The sequence below is a fragment of the Lissotriton vulgaris genome, chromosome 7 (assembly GCF_964263255.1).
Source record: "Lissotriton vulgaris chromosome 7, aLisVul1.2, whole genome shotgun sequence".
NCBI lineage: Eukaryota > Metazoa > Chordata > Amphibia > Caudata > Salamandridae > Lissotriton > Lissotriton vulgaris.
The window spans coordinates 1331091005-1331110647 of NC_141695.1; the positions used below are offsets into that span (position 1 = coordinate 1331091005).

Genomic DNA, 19643 nt, shown 5'->3' on the forward strand with positions numbered 1-19643 from the left:
GGGGTGGATAACTGTGGGCGCCATTTTGGATTGGGTGAGTTCTACTTCCTGCGGGCGCCATCTTGGAGCGTCCCCACGCTCGTGATGTACTTTGAGACGCCTATTTAAAGTCGTCCTCTCCAGCGCAGCGGGAACGCGCAGTGGAACGCCGTCGCTTAGCCGGAGTCGTGCCCGTCTGCGCTCGTCCGCGTCGAGGTAGCGGGTGCGGACACAGGACTCTGGCTTCCAGTCCTCATCCCAACATGGACTTCATTACGCCGCTCAGGTACAATCGCGCTGAACTCCTCACCTTTAGGGATGGTCAGTCGGTTTGTACTCATGATCCGGTGTGCCCACTTGTGGGACCTTATGACTGTCCTTGTGGCAGGTTTTCTTTAGATCCCCCTAGTGGGGTGCGCTCCTTTGAAAGACCTACCCTAGGTACTCGTATTGACATCTCTGGGCGAGCACTTAGTATATGGAGCCTTAATGTCAGATCATTGGTCAAGCACCATCAGTCCCTTCGTGATATGATCGACAAGGACTCACCGGACCTTATTTTTCTCACCGAGACCTGGCTACAGGACACCGACTCTGCCATAATAAATCTGGCCTTTCCTTCCACCTATACGGTCTTTACTCTGAACCGTACTTCCAGGGGTGGAGGCATAGCCATGGCAACAAAATCTTGCTTTCCGGCGGATTGGCAAGCTCTCGATCTGCCGATGTGCGAAAGCGCCTCCTTTAAGGTCACTGTCAGCCATCAGTTCACTCTTAGTGGCCTATTAATTTATCGCCCCCCAGGGAATGACACGGTCTTCAAGGCCGCTCTCGTTGACATGGTTAATTCACTAGCTCCTAGATGTGCTAACTTTAACATCGTTGGCGATCTGAATATACATCTTGATCAGACGTCTTCTTTACCCATTAGTTCTTTGATAGCGGACCTTGAAGCCATGCAATTGAACCAACTTGTCACCGCCCCCACCCATAGAGGAGGTCACATCCTCGACCCCTTCTTTACCACCTTGGACCGGGCTTTGGCATCTGACCCGATGGCGGTGGGATGGACTGATCATCTGTTGGTTAAAGTGTCATGTCCTTTGGATGACCACCAATTTAAACCTGTGGACAGATTGACCTTTAAAAGAAACTGGCGTAAGCTTAAAATGGAGGAGTTCGTCAAAATCCTCGAGGCACAGCCCTTGGGCAACCTGTCGAATGTGGAACAGGGATATGAACAGTTCTGTGCCTGGGTTCGTACTGCCCTCGATTCTCTTATACCAATGCGTTGGTCGAAATGCCATGCTAAAACTCGCAGCCCTTGGTATAATGAGTCCCTTGCTGAGCTCAAGAGAACTTGCCGACAAGCGGAGAGGGCGTGGAGGAAGTCTTTTGACCCCACATTGAAATCACTGTACTTTACCCAGCTTAAGATCTACCACAGAGCTATCTGTCAAGCCCGGGCGGCATATTATGCCTCTGAGTTCTCCAACAGCCCTAACCCATCTAAATTAATTTTTAAGGTGCTCAAAGATCTGATGGGTAAACGGGCCACCTCGCTAGAAATCTGCACGGACTCTCATTGTGAAAGCTTGGCATCCTTTTTCGTGGAGAAGGTGCAGGTAATCTACCGAGGGTTTATGCCAGCTGTGCCCGATGTTGAGCCCAGGCCTGTTAGGGCTCTAGATTGTGAACCTTTGTCCTCCCTGCCTGCTATGTCGGTTGAGGCGTTTGACACTCTGAGCCTCAAAATTAAATCTGGCTCTCCTTTAGACCCTTTGAAGCCAGAGCTTATTACTCTTCTCCCGCCCCTATGTCGCGAACCCATATTGGACCTGATCAATCTTTCACTAACTGAAGGCGTGGTTCCTGCCTCCTGGAAGCAAGCTGTGGTCAGCCCTATATTGAAGAAGCCTAGTCTAGACCCTCTCCTACCCGAGAACTACCGCCCCATCTCCCTCCTGCCCTGGACCGCCAAGGTCACTGAGGCACACGTGAATTCCATCTTGTCTGCCCATCTCTCTCGCAATAATATCCTTGACGAGAGCCAGAATGGCTTTCGTGCACAGCACAGCACCGAAACGGCCATGCTCTTTATGAGCGAACATCTTCGTTCGGTGCTGGATGCGGGGCAGACAGCGGCGCTCCTTCTGTTAGACCTGAGCGCCGCATTTGATACGGTGTCTCATGGCATTCTGTTGCGGAGGCTGGAGGAAGTGGGACTTGAGGGGAAAGCTCTTCAATGGTTCCGCTCTTTCCTTTCGGACCGGTTTTTTAAAGTGGCCATTCCACCTGGTCAGTCCTCGTTCCACCCTCTGGGGTTAGGAGTCCCTCAGGGATCTGCGTTGAGCCCCACGCTGTTCAACTTGTATGTGAAACCGCTGGCTGCTGTAGTTAGACAATCTGGCTTAACCATGACATCTTACGCCGACGACACGCAGCTGGCGGTGACACTCAGTGGGGACCCTGAGGTGACTGCCCCCAGGTTTCGCGCAGGGCTTCTTGCCGTGGCGGATTGGATGCGTATTAACTGTTTACAGTTAAACGCCAAGAAAACCGAAGTCCTGATTTTAGGAAAGCAAGCGGAATTGTGGGGAGATCAATGGTGGCCTCCTGAATTGGGGGTGACTCCCATTCCAGCGGCCGAAGTGAAGAACTTGGGGGTCTGGCTGGACTCCAACCTTTCTTTTACCAGCCATACTAAGAAGATCGCAGCCACCTGTTATGGGATTCTGCGAGGACTGAGACCTGTCCTCAAATTCTTCGACCCCCCTACTCGGCAACTGGTGGTCCAAGCCTCCATTCTTTCCCGGCTGGACTACGGGAGTGCTCTGTTGCTCGGCGTCAATCAGGCAGAGGCGACTAGACTGCAGAGGGTGCAGAATGCCGCTGCGCGGGCCATTGTGGGCCTCCCGAGACAGTGCTCTGTATCGGCAGTCTTGACCTCCCTGCACTGGCTGCCGGTCAGACAGAGAATCAAATTTAAGGCACTCTGTCTGACATTTAAGATTTTGAAACTCTCGTCTCCTCCTGCCCTGATGGGTCTTGTTTCCCCATATGTCCCCAGGCGGTCTCTCAGGTCGGAATCTCTTTATCTAGCGAACATGCCTAGATTTAGACTGAGTAGGATAGGAGGTCGCTCTTTTCGCGTTATGGCGGCTGGATTATGGAACTCCCTTCCTGTCCATATCCGTGCCCTGAATAGCCTGACTCTTTTCAGACGGGCGATTAAGACCCATCTGTTTACCTCTGTTAACTGATCTCCTCTTCTCAGCGGCGATTTGTTATGTTGTGGTACTTGATCAGGCGCCAGGACGCCCCTTCGCTGGGGCAGCTGTGCGCTGAATAAAAGTTATTAACATAACATAACATAACATAACTGATGGTTCGGATCTATTCTTGCCGAGTAGGCAAACAGCGCAGTCCGTCACGTGTTTCTTGGTATCGGCCACCATCGTTGGCCACCAAAACAGCCTTCGCACGAGATCAAGCGTTTTGTGGTAACCAGGATGGCCGGAGAGGACATGATCGTGACACGAGTAAAGGGCCTTCTTCTGTTCGGGTACCCCCAGAAGATGTGTTTGGTTTCCTGAGCGCCGTGAACCACTCCCCCTGGACCCGTCTTCTTCGTCCCCTGTCGGGACAACGGGATCGGACTGTTTCCTGTCTGGTTCTGCCTGACCAACGGAATCCATAGAAGCGACTATGCCCTGGAAGTGTTTCTCCGGTAAGATGGAGACTGGCTCGTGGTCTTCGGCGTCTTCCTCGGATTCGGCTAGCCGCGACAGCGCATCAGCCTTGGCGTTGTCTTTACCGGGCCGGAACGTGATCACGAAGTCGTACTCGTTGAAGAAGAGGGTCCACCGGAGCTGTCGGGCCGTGAGGGCACGTGCTGATCGTAGGAACTGCAAGTTTCTGTGGTCCATGTAGATGGTCACCTTGTGTTTAGAGTCTTTCAGGAAGTGACGCCATTCCTCGAACGCGGTCTTGATGGCTAGGAGTTCCCGATCAGACACGGTGTAGTTGCGTTCAGCGGGTTGGAGTTTCTTGGAGTAAAAGGCCACAGGATGCAGTTGTCCCGTATCGATGTTTCGTTGTGAGAGCACTCTGCCTATGGCGTCCCTAGAGGCGTCTGCCTCTACTATGAAGGGTTGCTCAGTGTCGGGGTGCACCAGGACTGGGGCTACGGTAAACCGTCTCTTTAGCTCTTGGAAAGCGTTGTCTGCTTTTTGGTCCCAACCAAACCGTACCCCCTTGCGCAACATGCGCGTGATGGGAGCCACCATCTCTGAGAATCCGGTGATGAAACGTCGGTAATAGTTGGAAAAACAGAGGAACCTCTGGACCCCTTTCACGGACTCCGGGGTAGGCCAAGACAGGATGGCTTCTACCTTTTTGTTGCCCATTTGTATGCCCGCCGGTGTGATGATGTGCCCCAGGAACTCAACAGAAGTGACGTGAAATACGCTCTTTTCCAACTTCACGTACAGGCGGTGTTTCTCCAACTGTTGCAGGACGGAACGTACGTGGTGCACGTGCTCTCTGGTGGTCTGAGAGTAGATCAGGATGTCGTCTATGTAGACGATACAAAAGACGTCGATGAAGTCTCTCAACACTTCATCGATGAAGAACTGGAACGCGGCGGGGGCATTGCAGAGTCCGAAAGGCATGACCTGGTATTCGAATAGGCCGAACTTCGTCCGGAAAGCGGTCTTCCATTCGTCACCCTTCCGGACTCTAACAAGGTGGTAAGCACCCCGTAGGTCCAGTTTCGTGTAGATTGAAGCGTTCTTGACCTGGTCCAAGAGATTCGGGATCAACGGAAGCGGGTACCGTTTTTTTATGGTGATGGTGTTCATGGCGCGAAAGTCTATGCAGGTCCTCAGATCCCCTTCCTTCTTCGACACGAAGAAAAGAGGAGAGGAAACCGGTGATCTGGAGTGACGAATAAACCCGTTGTCCAGGTATTCGTCCAGATACGTGCGAAGGTGGATATTTTCCTTTTCCGTGAGCGAATAGATCCTGCTGCATGGCAACGTGGAGTCGGGAATCAGGTCAATGCGGCAGTCGAACGACCGGTGTGGCGGAAGAGTGTTGGCACCTTTCTTGTCGAACACTCCCGCTAGGTCCAGATATTCTTTCGGTATAGTTCCTTGGGTAACCATTCCCATGCCGACAACAGGCAACGAGTGTGCCTGTATGAACCGAGGGCCTGGCAGGTCGTCCTTTGAGTAACAAGTGCTGCAGCAGTGTTCCGACTCAAGGTGGATGGTTCTGGTCACCCAATCAATGCGGGGATTGTGCTTCACCAACCACGGCAACCCCAAGATCACCTTGAATTAAGGGGCGCCGATAACGTCAAAACTGATGGACTCGGTGTGGTTGTTTGAGAAGGTCACCGTCATGTTCTCTGTTCGGTGTCTGATAGGGCCGGAAGTTAGGTCTGTTCCATCAACAGCCTTGACGGGTTCTGGTTGGGCCTTCGTTACTGTGTCGATGCCCAAGGCGCTGGAAAAGGCAGTATCTATGAAACAGCCCGTCGCCCCTGAATCCAACATGGCAGTCACCACCCAGGTTCTGCCTGCCAGATTCCGTAAGGATACGTCCATGCCGACGTGATGACTTCCGTCGTATACCACAGGGATCGCTGATGTACAAGACGAAGAACCCAGAGGACGGATCCCCATGTCTACTGGGTTGTCTCGTTTCCCGTCTTGTCGCCCTTGCTGATGGGCAACGCATACGGCCTTGCGCCTCGTGATTTAGAGGGCTTAGCAGGGCATTCTCTCACGAAGTGTCCGCTTTTGCCGCAATATAGGCACTGGTTCTGCTTCCTCCTTTTTTCCCTTTCTTGACTGGTCAAGGGTCCTCTCAAGCCTCCGATCTGCATGGGCTCAGACGGCTCTCCCTGGAGATTGGAATCCTCTTTGGCTTTCTCGACGCCCTTGTCCCCGATAGGCAAGAGACGGTTGTCGTTGCCTTTTCCCCTGTCGGTCCTTCTTTCTTGTAGACGGAAATTCATTTTCACCACCATGTCAATGAAAGGACCTATTGCCTCGGGCGGATTGGGATATTGCGAGATAAGGTCCTTCAGGTCATCCTGTAAACCCCGATAGAACACAGATACCTTCTTATCCTCAGGCCAGTGGGCCTCGATGACAAGCCTGTTGAACATGGTGATGTAATGGAGCAAGTCCTGGTTGCCTTGTTTAAGGTTGAGCAGCTCGTTGTCTGCGGCCTGCACGAAGGTATGGCGAGCGAACATACACCGCATGGCTTCCTTGAACGTTGGTAGGTGGTTAAGCATAGGATCGTCGTTCTCGACCAAGGAAATGGACCACTGAGCGGCATCTCCGCCCATGTAAGATAGTATGTAGGCGACCTTGGAAGCGTCGTCCGGAAAGGCCGCGATCCTTGCCATGAAATGCAGTTGGCATTGATGAATGAATATTCCATACTTCGTGCTATCACCATAGAAGCGTTCGGGTGGGGCCAACTGCACAGGATGGGGAGTGACCACCTGGATGGCTGTGTCTTGGTTGGTGGTGGCGGAGGGTCCCCCAAAAGTGAACGTTGGTTGTCTCAACAGGCCTTCCTGCCTAACTCTAGGGCTGGGAGTAGTACCCCAAGGACTGGTGATTCCGGCTGCCATTTGACCCTGTAGGGCCGTTATATCATGGCGCAAGGCAAGGTTCTCTGTTTGCATGGCAGCCAGCGTGACCGCGATGTCCTGCAGAGTGACCTCCGGGTCGTCCATGCCGTCTGGGCGGAATGAGTACCGTGGGCTTCGGATTCTGTCAGGTGCCCCACAAGTCTTACCTTTGCTTGTGGTGCAATTCAGCAGATACGACAAGAGCACCCGTCCCTGTACCCACCTGACCCTCGTGGACGGAAAACCCCAGCAGGGATGAGATGGACGCAGGGATGGGAACCAGCGTGTAGGGTAAAGGAAAGCATGGAGCTGGCAGGGCGTCCGGTGACAACTGGAAACCAAGAAAAAGCAAGGTTATAGATAGACCCAAAAAGGGACCACCCCCCACATACACACACAGACCAGGTAATCGTCTGTGGACTCACCAATGCTTCCGGGAAGGCAGGACCTCAGATGGGTTCAGCTCTGAGGATGAAAGGCGAGGGCAAGACGCTCCAGCGCGTTAGCCCCGAGTTCAAACTAAAGAAAGCGCTCCTGCGCTTTATCAAAAGCTATAACAAAAGAAAGCGCTCCTGCGCGTTGCACCCCAGTGTAATCCAAATGAAAAGCGCTCCTGCGCGTTGCACCCCAGTGTAATCCAAATGAAAAGCGCTCCTGCGCGTTGCATCCCAAGAATGCTGGCTGAGCCGTTTCCCTGTGTGCGCTCCTGCGTGGAGGGAAACTGATGATGAAGTCGGTAGCCTGTTCAGGAGCAGTCCTAGAATGAAACCAGGTGACGTTTCACAAAGCGCTCCTAACTAGCGCTGTCTTCTGATGCCGAGTTGCGCTCCAGCGCGGCTTGTCTCCCGTAGAGACGTGCAGGTCAGAGACAGCGGGACTTCTACAAAGTCTCTGGAATCTGAAGCACCAATCCGGCGGGAAACGCAATGTTTAAGCGTTTTCCCCCGTAAGTGCTTCCGTGCTCTGTAGCCCGGGACTAGACCGGGTACTCAACTTCCGGCCGGAAGTGAGTATTCCGGCCGCCCGTGTGTGTATGCAGTAGAATGGCCGGCCGCGGCAATGCCGCGAACCGTGACACCAAGTCCATCTGTGAGCTGTTTTTATCTTTATCTTTCTGTCCCTCCATCTTTCACCATGCTATTTTCCCCCTGTTGCCCTTTTCACTCTCTCCCTTCTCCGGCCGCGAGTTCTCACAGGCTAATAGCCCCCCCTCCTCCCCCAGCACACAGCGCGCACTTCCCTTTCTCTTGTTTTTGTTAGGGGCCTTTTCTTTCGAGGAAAATAAATGTTTATTTCTAAAGCTCTACAACGTATCCAGGGTTTCTCAGCGCTAGATCGAAATTTTTATAATTACATCTTTTTAAGCCTGCCCAGCCTGTGCCGTCTCTCCCTACCCCTTAACCCTTCACCCTGCCCCCACCTCCTTCTGTCTCCCAGTCCCTTGCTGTCGTCCAGTTCCTTGTTTCATATTTGTTTGCCCTCTTCTTTCTCTTTCGTTCTCCCTCCAAGTCCATCTGTGAGCTGTCTTTATCTTTATCTTTCTGTCCCTCCATCTTTCACTATGTTATTTTTCCCCTGTCGCCCTTTTCACTCTCTCCCTTCTCCAGCCGCGAGTTCTCACAGGCTAATAGCCCCCCCTCCTCTCCCAGCACACAGCGCGCACTTCCCTTTCTCTTGTTTTTGTTAAGGGCCTTTTCTTTTGAGGAAAATAAATGTTTATTTCTAAAGCGCTACAACGTATCATGGGTTTCTCAGCGCTAGATCGAAATTTTTATAATTACATGTTTTTAAGCCTGCCCAGCCTGTGCCGTCTCTCCCGACCCCTTAACCCTTCACCCTGCCCCCACCTCCTTCTGTCTCCCAGTCCCTTGCTGTCGTCCAGTTCCTTGTTTCATCTTTGTTTGCCCTCTTCTTTCTCTTTCGTTCTCCCTCCAAGTCCATCTGTGAGCTGTCTTTATCTTTATCTTTCTGTCCCTCCATCTTTCACCATGTTCTTTTCCCCCTGTCGCCCTTTTCACTCTCTCCCTTCTTCCTCGCTCTCTCGCTTCCTTCTTCCTCTCATTGTTCCTCACGCTGGAAAGAACGTGAAACACAGTGCAAGAAAGTGTGTTGTGCACATGGAGCTGCGTAAAGCTTTCGAGACTAAGCTGCTCGTGTGGCATTATACCAACACTTTTATTAAGCTCACTGAGTCGATAATACTGATGTTTGTTGGTAAAGCGAGTCGGATATTGTGCAGCGCGTGCACCGTGCGACACGGGTGTGCAGAGCAGATTGCCTCTTAGAACACGCTGAAGTTGTGCAAAGCACCCTGCTGCAGATAAAATAACACACCAAAACCAGCTGGACATTGACCATCTATTAAACTCAGAGCACTTCAGTTCCGTCCCTCCTCCCCCCTAATTACATCCCTGTCACTCGAGCCCTGAAGCTTTTTACTGAGCCTGCAGAACCATGTCCTTTGCTCTTTTTTCCAAAGCATTGTTCTAGCCTCCAGCGTCCCATCCCCAAATCGAGGGGCTTTTGTCCATGAGCAGAGATTTATCCTAGTGTAGGGGCACATCATAAGGGCTGTCACAGGGGCACACATTTTCGAGTAGTGAAGTGTGGACAGTTGATCCTTCATTAATACTCATTACAACTAGACTTATTCGGCAGGGGAGACACTAAATTATGCATCAAGGTTGTCTAAATTATGAGGCAAGAAAAGACAAATTATGTGGTACAATGTGCAACATTTTTAATACTTTTAATTCATTATTTTGTCATTTTACACATGGTAATGCTCTCTGATGAATGATTTGAGCACCAGTTATGTTACACAAGGACACTTTCATTGTGTGGTAGGCGCAGGGAGATAAAGAGATTTGATCAGAATCACAGGAGGCTGAGCCCACGCCGAGGCTCCAACTCGGTTCCCCAGCAGCATTTGGCACACCAAAGGCTTCGCTGCCCCGCCCCCCGCCGTCACTTATTCACGGCCGCAGGCCTGCCCTCCTTTTGCTGTCTGTAGTTCCTTTCACCCCCACCGTCGTCCTGCTGTCCGTGGTAACTCTCACTCATTGCTTCTGTTGCATATGTTTAAACTTGCTGTTATATCGGCCCTTGTGTAGCACAAGCAACAGATTACAAATGCTATAGGTGTCACATTTCCACAAGTTAACACTATTAGCATTGTAAATGACAAAGTTATTAATTTGCAAAATTTCAAAACAAAAACATAAATAATAAATTTGTCATTTACAATACTAATCCCTCAAACTTTACTAATGCGAGCCCTATTGCATTGCAAATGCTTGTTTAAGTCTAGCGTGACAATGCAGCTGTTTTTGTGACCTACTGTTACTAATTATTACATTATACTCAAAGCAAGAGTTGTCTCTGTCCAGAGGACTATATTATTATCACCTCAAGGTAGTGGATACTTGATGTAACTGCATTAGGCTTTTTAAAGTTTTATTCAGGAATCACGGGCAAGTCACAGACAATGCACTTACCTTTACAACGCACATATACATGTATACTTGCACTCCATCTAGTTGCTTGAACCAAAACGAGCATATGCACAACCAATAGGTCTGCCTTTAATGTAGTGAAGCCAGAAAACAAAGGCATTAACACACATATTTGCATTGATTAGCACATTAAAGCCAGAACTTTTGACTTTGCCAATGTTTGTTACCTGAATTCTTCCATTACCTAATGCCCTTATATTCCTTTATTTGTATTTTTTTTTTATTGTTCTCATCAAGCAAAGAAAATTTAGAATATGGAGGAGTCAGAGGCCCCATTTCTTAGATTCGGCCCTTTTCTTTCGAGATGTTTCTGTTTACCTTGTCCTTTGGGGCCTCCTTTTGTCCATCTCTAGGCATATGATTATCGGAAGGGGGAAGAGCTTGCCATTTTGACTACTCAGGTCAAGACTCAGCTTGAAATCAATGATACCTTTGCCTTAATCATTGAACCCCCTATCTTTTACCAGTTTGTACTTTTTCCAAATATTCCAAAACCTGTTTTTCTTACTCTGCCTCCCCCATTTATCCAATTTGTATACCCTTAAGATTGAGTTTAACCAGTCAGAGTGACTTGGTGATGATTGTTTTATCCAGTTTATACATATTTCTCTCCTGGCTAAAAGGATTAGTAGGAAGAGGATACTTTCTTGGCCCTCGGACAGTGTGGTATTTTGCGAGTTTTTACAAGCCCCAAAAAATAATTAGATCCATGCTTACCTCAATGTGCTGTTCTAAAACCTCGGAAAGATTCTTACCGATCTGATCCCAGAATTCTTCCAGCCTCGAACACTCTCGGAACATGTGTAGGTCATCCGCTCTCTCTGTTACCCATTTGGGACATTTCTTTACCGTACTATTTTTAAATTTTGACAACTTTTTTGGGGTCCAATACGCTCTATGTATTGTAAACAAGTGATTCTTCTTCAAAGGAGCAGACTTTATCACCCTGCCTACAATATTGTTCGAGGTTTCCCAAAGGTTCACAATGTCGAGGTCTGGCATTGATTTTCCCCAGATGTCTTGAGGGACTTTGTATTCTTCGTCTCCTGATCTTATCAAAGCCCAATACCAATATGATATCTCTTTTTGAATGGCTCAGTGTTGAGGAGCTTTTGTTTGATAGTTTCATCCCATTGAAGATCTTCTTTTACTCCTTTAAGCCAGCTGTTTAATTGATAGTATTTAAATCTGGATAACATCCCCTGGGTTTCTCTATCTAGGATCTCCCATTCTATGATCTTGTTTTCTTTTATCAACTGACCCCAGTAGTTTATATTGGCTTCTTTTAGTGTGTTGATTATGCTATCTTTTAGGCATTCTGGTGTGCCTGGGGATTTCCAGATTGGGGAGAATTTACTATAATACGGTATCTTATATCATACCAAATTCTTGCTGCTGATCTTATCATCTTTAATTTGATTTTCTTGAAAAATTTAGGATGTCCAAATTTGTATAAATAGTGATTATTCCCAGGACCGATTAATGCTTTCCAATGCAAAGGCCACTTTTCAATTATGCCTAGCAGAATCCTTATATTTTTGAACTGGAAAGCTTTATAATATTCCAGTATGTCTGGGCTGACTATGCCTCCTTGTAGCTTGCTTCTTCTCAATTTTTTCCAGCTAATCCTTACTCCTTTTGATCCCCATATAAAGCCAGATATTTCCCCTTGTAGCTTTTTGATTTCTACCTTGCTAATTTCCAATGGGAGTGAATTGAACAGATATGTGCATTTCTGTACTACTGTCATTTTTATTAAGTTCGATTTACCTCTGGGCCGGTCACTCCACCATGCGCACTCCCCGTGTGTGTGCCCAGGCTGCCCCGTTCCCGCCGCTGCCCGCAGCTGTGCCCCTGACCACGAGGCGTGGTCTCTGCTTCTGGAGCGCAGCGCCGCTCCCTGCTGCCTGTGTGCCTTTTGCCCTGTTGTTCGTTGTTCCTGTACTTTCGTTTTATTCCCCCTGTGCTGGTGCTGCTTCCCCAGCGGTGCCCAGCCTGTCTGTCTTCTTCCTTGTTTGTCTATTGCCGCCGTTTTTCCCGCTGTGCCCCCGCTGCACTTCCCGCCACCTCCCCGCTCCCCGCCGCTGATCCCCTGCGGCCCTGCCCCCTTCCACCTGGAGCCTTCCCATTCGCCGCCCTGCTCCCGCCTCCCAGCTGCCCCTCCCTCGCTCCGCCCCCCCCACTCTCCTCTTATGGCAGAGTGGCAAACGCGCAGCGTGCACGCGCAGCGGGTGCGCCGATTGAGCGCTGAAGGTGCGCCAAAGGTAAGCCCGTCTGCGCCCGTCCGCGCCTGGACCGCGCCCAGGGCCAGGACCTCTGGCCCCCCCAGACCCCAGCCCACCCGCCGGACGTATGACGCCACCACCCTCAACGCACTCAACACCGGCCGAACCCCGGGATGCTACCGAGCCACCCCGAGACGAACCCACGGACCCTTCAGCTGTCACGCCTGCAAGTTCGCCTGCAACCGGACCGGCCCCGCACCAACACCCGCCAAGCCGAACACCAGCAGCAACCACCTCAAGTGCATCCTACTCAACACCCGCTCCGTCCACAGATACACCATCGAACTCTGGAACCTCCTCAAAACCACAGCTCCTGACGTCGCCTTCCTCACGGAAACCTGGATGAACGACTCCTCAGCGCCCGACATCGCCATCGCCATCCCAGAGGCCTACAAGATCACCCAAAGAGACCGCGTCAAACAGACGGGAGGAGGCATCGCCATCATCTATAGGGACACCATCCGCATCACGACCAACACCGACGATACCCTGACAACCGCCGAACACCTGCACTTCCAGATCCACACGGACCCCAAAACCACCCTCAGAGGAACCCTCATCTACAGACCCCCGGGACCACGCACACAATTCAGCGAAGACTTCGCCGACTTCATCAGCCCGCAAGCCCTCCCCTCCGCTGACTACATCCTCCTGGGGGACATCAACTTCCACCTGGAGAACAACAGCGACCGCAACACCACCACCCTGCTTGACAACCTCGCCAACCTCGGACTCAAGCAGCTGGTAACCTCCCCCACCCACCTCGCCGGACACACACTCGACGCTGTCTTCTCATCCAGCAAGGACATCGTCTTCAGCCACACCACCGAACTCCACTGGACGGACCACAGCTGTGTCCACTTCACCTTCAGAAGATCCACGATCCACCACCACCAGCAACAGGTGGCTCGAAGAAACTGGAACAAGATCACAGCAGACCAGCTCGCCGCTTCCCTGAGCCAGCACCCTCCCGCCAACTCAGCGAACCCCAGCCAGGCCGCCGACAACCTCACGAAGTGGATCAGCAACTGCGCAGACAACCTCGCCCCACTGAGGACCCCGCCTAGCAGACCCGGCAGCAAGAAGGCCCCATGGTTCACCGACGAACTCAAGAGCTCCAAGAAGAACTGCCGAGCCCTCAAGAAAGCCTGGAGAAGGGAGCCAACACCGGATAACATGGCCACCCTCAAGCTCGCCACCAGGAAGCACCATCAACTGATCCACGCCACCAAGAAAACAGCATTCAAGGACCGGCTGGACAACAACGCAAACAACTGCAAGGAACTCTTCAACATCGTGAAAGAGCTTTCCAACCCCAAAGCCGGAAACAACGACATCACCCCGTCGCAAGACCTCTGCAACTCCCTCGCCTCCTACTTCCACAACAAGATCGCTGACATACACAACAGCTTCGGCCCACAAACAACGCTCCCCATGACCACACCAACGCCCCCCACCACCACCCTCAACGCCTGGACCAGGATCAACACAGAAGACACCATCCGCACGATGAACTCGATCCACTCCGGATCTCCGACCGACCCCTGCCCTCACCACATCTTCAACAAGGCCGACGCTGTCATCGCACCCCACCTGCGGGACATCATCAACACCTCCTTCGACACCGCCACCTTCCCTGAGAGCTGGAAGCACGCCGAACTCAGCGCCCTACTTAAGAAACCAACAGCGGACCCCACTGAACTCAAGAATTACCGCCCCATCTCGCTCCTCCCGTTCCCAGCCAAAGTCATCGAGAAGACCGTCAACAAGCAGCTGGCCGCCTTCCTCGAGACGAATGGATCCCTCGACCCCTCACAGTCTGGCTTCCGAGCCAACCACAGCACCGAGACCGCCCTCATCGCCGCCACCGATGACATCCGAGCCCTGCTGGACAACGGTGAAACAGCGGCCCTCATCCTCCTAGACCTCTCCGCGGCGTTCGACACAGTCTGCCACCGCACCCTAGTGCAGCGCCTCAGCAACATCGGCATCCAAGAGAAGGCACTGGAGTGGATCATCTCCTTCCTCGCTGGAAGGACACAGAGAGTCCGCCTACCACCGTTCAGATCTGCAGCCACGGAAGTCATCTGCGGCGTTCCTTAGGGCTCCTCGCTCAGCCCCACCCTCTTCAACGTCTACATGAGCCCCCTTGCGGCCATCGCACACCAACACAACCTCAACATCATCTCCTACGCCGACGACACCCAGCTGATCCTCTCCCTGACCAACGACCCCGCCGCCGCCAGAACCAACCTCCACGAAGGAATGAAAGGCGTAGCCGAGTGGATGACGACCAGCCGCCTGAAACTGAACTCAGACAAGACGGAAGTCCTCATCCTGGGCTCCTCGCCCTCCGCCTGGGATGACTCCTGGTGGCCCCCCGCCCTGGGCACCGCACCCAAACCGACAGACCACGCACGCAACCTGGGCTTCATCCTGGACTCCTCCCTCTCCATGACCAGACAAGTCCACACCGTCTCTGCGTCCTGCTTCAACATCCTGCGCATGCTACGGAAGATCTTCCGATGGATCCCCACAGAGACCAGGAAGACGGTCACCCAGGCCCTCGTCACCAGCCGACTGGACTACGGCAACGCCCTCCACGCCGGAACCATCGCCAAGCTCCAGAAGAGACTCCAGCGGATCCAGTACGCATCAGCCAGACTCATCCTCGATATCCCCCGACGCAGCCACATCTCCGGACACCTGAGAGACCTGCACTGGCTCCCCGTCAATAAGAGAATAACCTTCCGTCTCCTCACCCACGCACACAAAGCCCTACACGACCAAGGCCCGGGCTACCTCAACAACCGCCTCAACTTCTACGCTCCCAAACGCCACCTCCGATCGATCAACCACGCCCTTGCTGCCATCCCCCGCATCCGAAGAGCGACAACAGGAGGAAGGGCCTTCTCCTACCTGGCCGCCAAAACCTGGAACACCCTCCCGACCGACCTTCGCCAGCCCCAAGACCACCTCTCCTTGAGGAAGAAGCTCAAGACCTGGCTGTTCGAGCAGTAGCGGCAAACCCCCCCCCCCCGCCCAAGCGCCTTGAGACCCTCCGGGTAAGTAGTGCGCTATATAAATGCCTTGATTGATTGATTGATTGACCTCGGAAGGAGAGATGTAAGCCTGACCAAGCCTTTAGGAGTTTGCTTATTTCCTTATGCACTCTTTTGAAATTTAAACTAGCTACTCCTTCAATACTTTTAATGTACTCAATTCCCAGGTACTTTATTTTATTCTTCACTAAAGGATTTCCTGACACATCATTCCACTCCATTATTTCTGACTTTAGTTTATTTACCTGGTAGCCAGAGACTGCCCCAAATTAACTTATGAAATTTTCTATTTTTGGAAGTGAAGAGGTTAAATTCCCCGTAAATATCATTAAGTCATCGGCAAACAATGCAACTTTCTTCTCCCATCCTTGATACATGAAAGATATAATCTCTTCGTCCCTTCTTAAAAGACATGCTAAGGGTTCTATGTACAAATTAAATAATAGTGGGGACAGGGGGCAACCCTGTCTGGTTCCTCTTTTTATTTGCACACTTTCTGTAAATGCCTCATTGACCAGTATTCTAGCTGTAGGGTTTTTATATATATTTTTTACAGCTTTCTCAAAATTATTTCCCAGATTGAACTTTGCTAAAGTGGCGCTCAAGAAGGGCCAACTGACCCTGTCGAAAGCTTTGGCAGCATCAAATGTTATGACTGCCAAAGGTATGTGGTGGTGAGTCGCAATGTCTATAGTGGCGATAAATTCGTGGGATAGTTCGTGATCTGTCTGCCCTTAATAAAACCCTTCTGATTTGGATGAATTAGGGACCCTGCCACTGCCCCTATTCTTTTTGCCAAAATCTGTGTGTAGATCTTGTAGTCACAGTTTAGGAGGGATATGGGTCTATATGACTCGCACTTAGTAGGATCCTTTCCTGGTTTTAATAAAATGCTTACTATAGCTTCGTTCCATGATTTAGGGAGATCTCCATTGTTTAAAAATATTTAGTGGAAAAGGTTGGTGAGTGGAGTCAAAACATTCTCTTGGAGTGCCTTGTATATTTCATTTGGTATGGAATCTGGGCCCGCCGCCTTCCCCCTTTTTAGGGATTTTATTGCATCTAAGACCTCTTTCTCACTTATTTTTTGGTTCAGATCTCTCTTTTGTTCCTGGGATGCTTTGGGAATCTTTATTTTTTCAAGCAGGCTCTGTATCTGATAGCCAGAACAGGTGGATTCTTCTGTGTATAACTTCGAAAAGAATTCTGCGAATTCTTTCCTTATTTCCCAATTATCTGAAACATGTCCGTTTTGACCCTCTATTTGTATTTTGTTCACCCGATTTCTGGCTCGCTCTGTTCTTGCTTTCCAGGCGAGAATTTTTCTGCATCCTTCACCGTATTCGTAGTGTGAAAGTTTGCTGACCTCCCATCTTTCTCTAACTATTGTTTCCAGATAGTCATTCATTTCCATCTTTTTTGTTTTCACTCTTTCTCTTAGCTCTTCGCTTTCTTGGGTGGTCCTGGCCCTTTTTATTTCTATGTTGAGCTCCTTTAAATCCTTTTCAATATTTTTTATGAAAATTCTTTTCTCTCTATTTTTATGGGCCATTATACTTATGATTTTCCCCCTTATACAGGCTTTATATGTGTCCCATGTTATTTGTTTCGTAGTTCCTTCTTTGTTTAAATCGAAAAACTGTTGTGTCTCTTTTGCTAAGTTAGCCATACTTGATTCCTCTAGTAGGATCCTCTTATCTACCGTCCACATTTGGGGCGTAGGAGACTCTGATAACACCAAATTTAGTTGTACCGCGGAATGGTCAGAAATGTTTTCCGGGATGTGTTCCACCTCTCTTGTGCACTCTGCAAGATGACTGTTAGGAAGGAAAAAGTCAACTCTAGATGCACAACCTAACCTTTTATTTTTAAAGGTGTATTTATGTTCTATATTCCCTTTTTCTTTCCAAATATCGATTTCCCAAGATCTTTCATACAAATTCCCAGCCATTCACTCATTTTTGGGGTTGATGGTAATTTCCCTAACGGGTATCTGTCCTCTTTTGGGTTTAATAAGATGTTAAAGTTGCCTCCCATTATTATGGGTGAATTTACTGAAAGTAAGTGGAAATACAAATCTTGTAATGGTTCCGGGTCGTCCACATTTGGCCCATAGTAGCCCACCACTGTGTATAAGTTGTTGTAAATTTTTGTTGTCACGCTTGCCCACCTTCCTTTCTTGTCTACTTCTGATCTCTTGATTGTTGCTTTGAGGGATTTCTTAAATATAATCGCCACTCCTTTAACGTTGCAATTTTGATTTGTGTAGATGCAGTGCTCAATCCAACTTTGCTTTTTCCATATAGGTTCCCATTCTTCCTTTGTCAAGTGGGATTCTTGGATAATTAATATCTCGCAGTCATTGTTTTTTAAGTATTCCAGGATTTTTGATCTACGTTTTCTTAATCGCAGCCCGTTTACATTCCAGGTTAAGATATTACATTTTTTTCCTTCCCTCCTATATTTGTATTACTCATTCTTAATCAATTTTTTTTTGCATCCTGCTTGGCGGCCCCTGAGCTCCTCTTGACTTGTATTTAGGACTTTGATTTTTTTTTTGTTTTTTTCCCCCAAATTGCTCCCCACCCTGTGAAAGTTATTTTTTTTCTTTTCAAGTTTTTTTTTTTTGGTGAGCAGATCTGTTGTGTATACGTTAGGCTGAGCCTTGCCGCATGTGATATGGGTGCTGCGCTTTTTTTGTTTCTCCCTCTGGAATCTCTAGGAGTGGCGTATGCCTTGCCTTTACCTCTATCCCTATCTTGGTCTTTACCCTTGTCTTTGTCTTTGTCTTTATCTTCCTCCCTGGGTATGATTGCAGCTTTTAGGACTTTTGAGTTTCTTAAAACCCTAGTATCCTTGGTTTCCACGTGGTTACCTTTCAAGCTTCTCAAGCTGTAACCCCCTCCTGCGACCCTCCCTTCTGCCCAGATAGTTTTTTCTACGGGAGGACTTTAGTTTTATCCAGTTTTACTGGGTTGACTTGTTTAACCCCTGTGTTTTCAGTCTTGCCGCTCACTGCAGCAATCTTCAGGCCACCCTCCGAGCCCCCAGCCTCCAAATTATCACAAGCAAAAGCCTTACCGAGGTTTTCAGTAGGTATCCTGTTTTCTTTAGCCTTTTCTGTCCTTCAATGCTTCTGTTTTTTACTGGCACAGTGAAGTGGCTTTTAGTTGTGCAGATTTTCTTCACCGCTACTGCGTTGTGATCTGGTGCTATTCCCCTTCTGGCTGAGACACGATGTGCCGTTTTAGTGATTATCCGACGGGCTCTAGCTGCCTCTGCCCATACTACCGGCGAGCACCTCTTGGCTCTGCTGACATCTGCTGTATACTGAATCTCCAAAGCCTCCAGTGCACCTCTGATAGGCTCCTTTCCTTGCCGTGGCGCTGTAGCTCTGGTAATGCAGGCTCCTTCCTGCTGCTCTCCTGTGCTCCACCTCCCAGCTTGCTCTCTATGCCCGGACGTTGACAGGCCCTCGGGCGCACTGGAAGCCTCTATGCTGCTACACCAGGCCCTTCCTGAACCGCCGTCCCCTCCAGCCGTGTATCGGACCTGGGTGAAAACCGCGAGGTAACACGCAAGGAGGTTGCCCCTCCCGCTGGAAGCGTGACTTGCAGATGAGTCCCTGCTCACGCTTGATCGGTCGGTCGGCGATTTCCCGGCTGTGGCTGTAGCTGCGGCCACGGTCCGCGGTCTGCGGCCCCCAGCCCTCTGCTCGACTCGCTCCCCAAACCAATCAGGTTCCATTCCCCGGGGTGCCGCTCGTCCTGAGGAAACTCATTCTGTGAACTTTGCACGTCGCTACAGGAGTAGCTTTCCAGTGTTCCTGCACTCGTTGTCTTTGGCCTGAGGAGTTGACCACCAGCGAGGTCGCAGAGGAGGCGAGAGGCGTGGCCCCGGGACTGCGAGGACCAGCATTCAACACCAACAGCTGTGTCCTCTTCCCGCGTGAGCCGCGCCCCCTCCCAGTGCCACGCCCCACCAAAGCGCTCTTCAACTCTCGTGGCCCCCGCTTCGCGGGAGCCGCTCGTCCTGAGGAAACTCATTCTGTGAACTTTGCACGTCGCTACAGGAGTAGCTTACCAGTGTTCCTGCACTCGTTGTCTTTGGCATGAGGAGTTGACCACCAGCGAGGCCGCAGAGGAGG

At 50.4% G+C, this 19643-nt stretch overlaps 1 protein-coding gene across 1 annotated transcript in view; it reads right to left on the minus strand.

Annotated features, from left to right (window-relative positions):
• LOC147703625 (zinc-binding protein A33-like) overlaps positions 1-18845 on the minus strand; it is a 121474-nt gene extending 102629 nt beyond the window's left edge. Inside the window, exon 1 of the mRNA XM_086931964.1 lies at positions 18578-18845. The gene's annotated coding sequence lies outside the window, so the exon portion shown is untranslated. The remainder of the gene's footprint in view (positions 1-18577) is intronic.
• Positions 18846-19643: the final 798 nt, after the last annotated feature.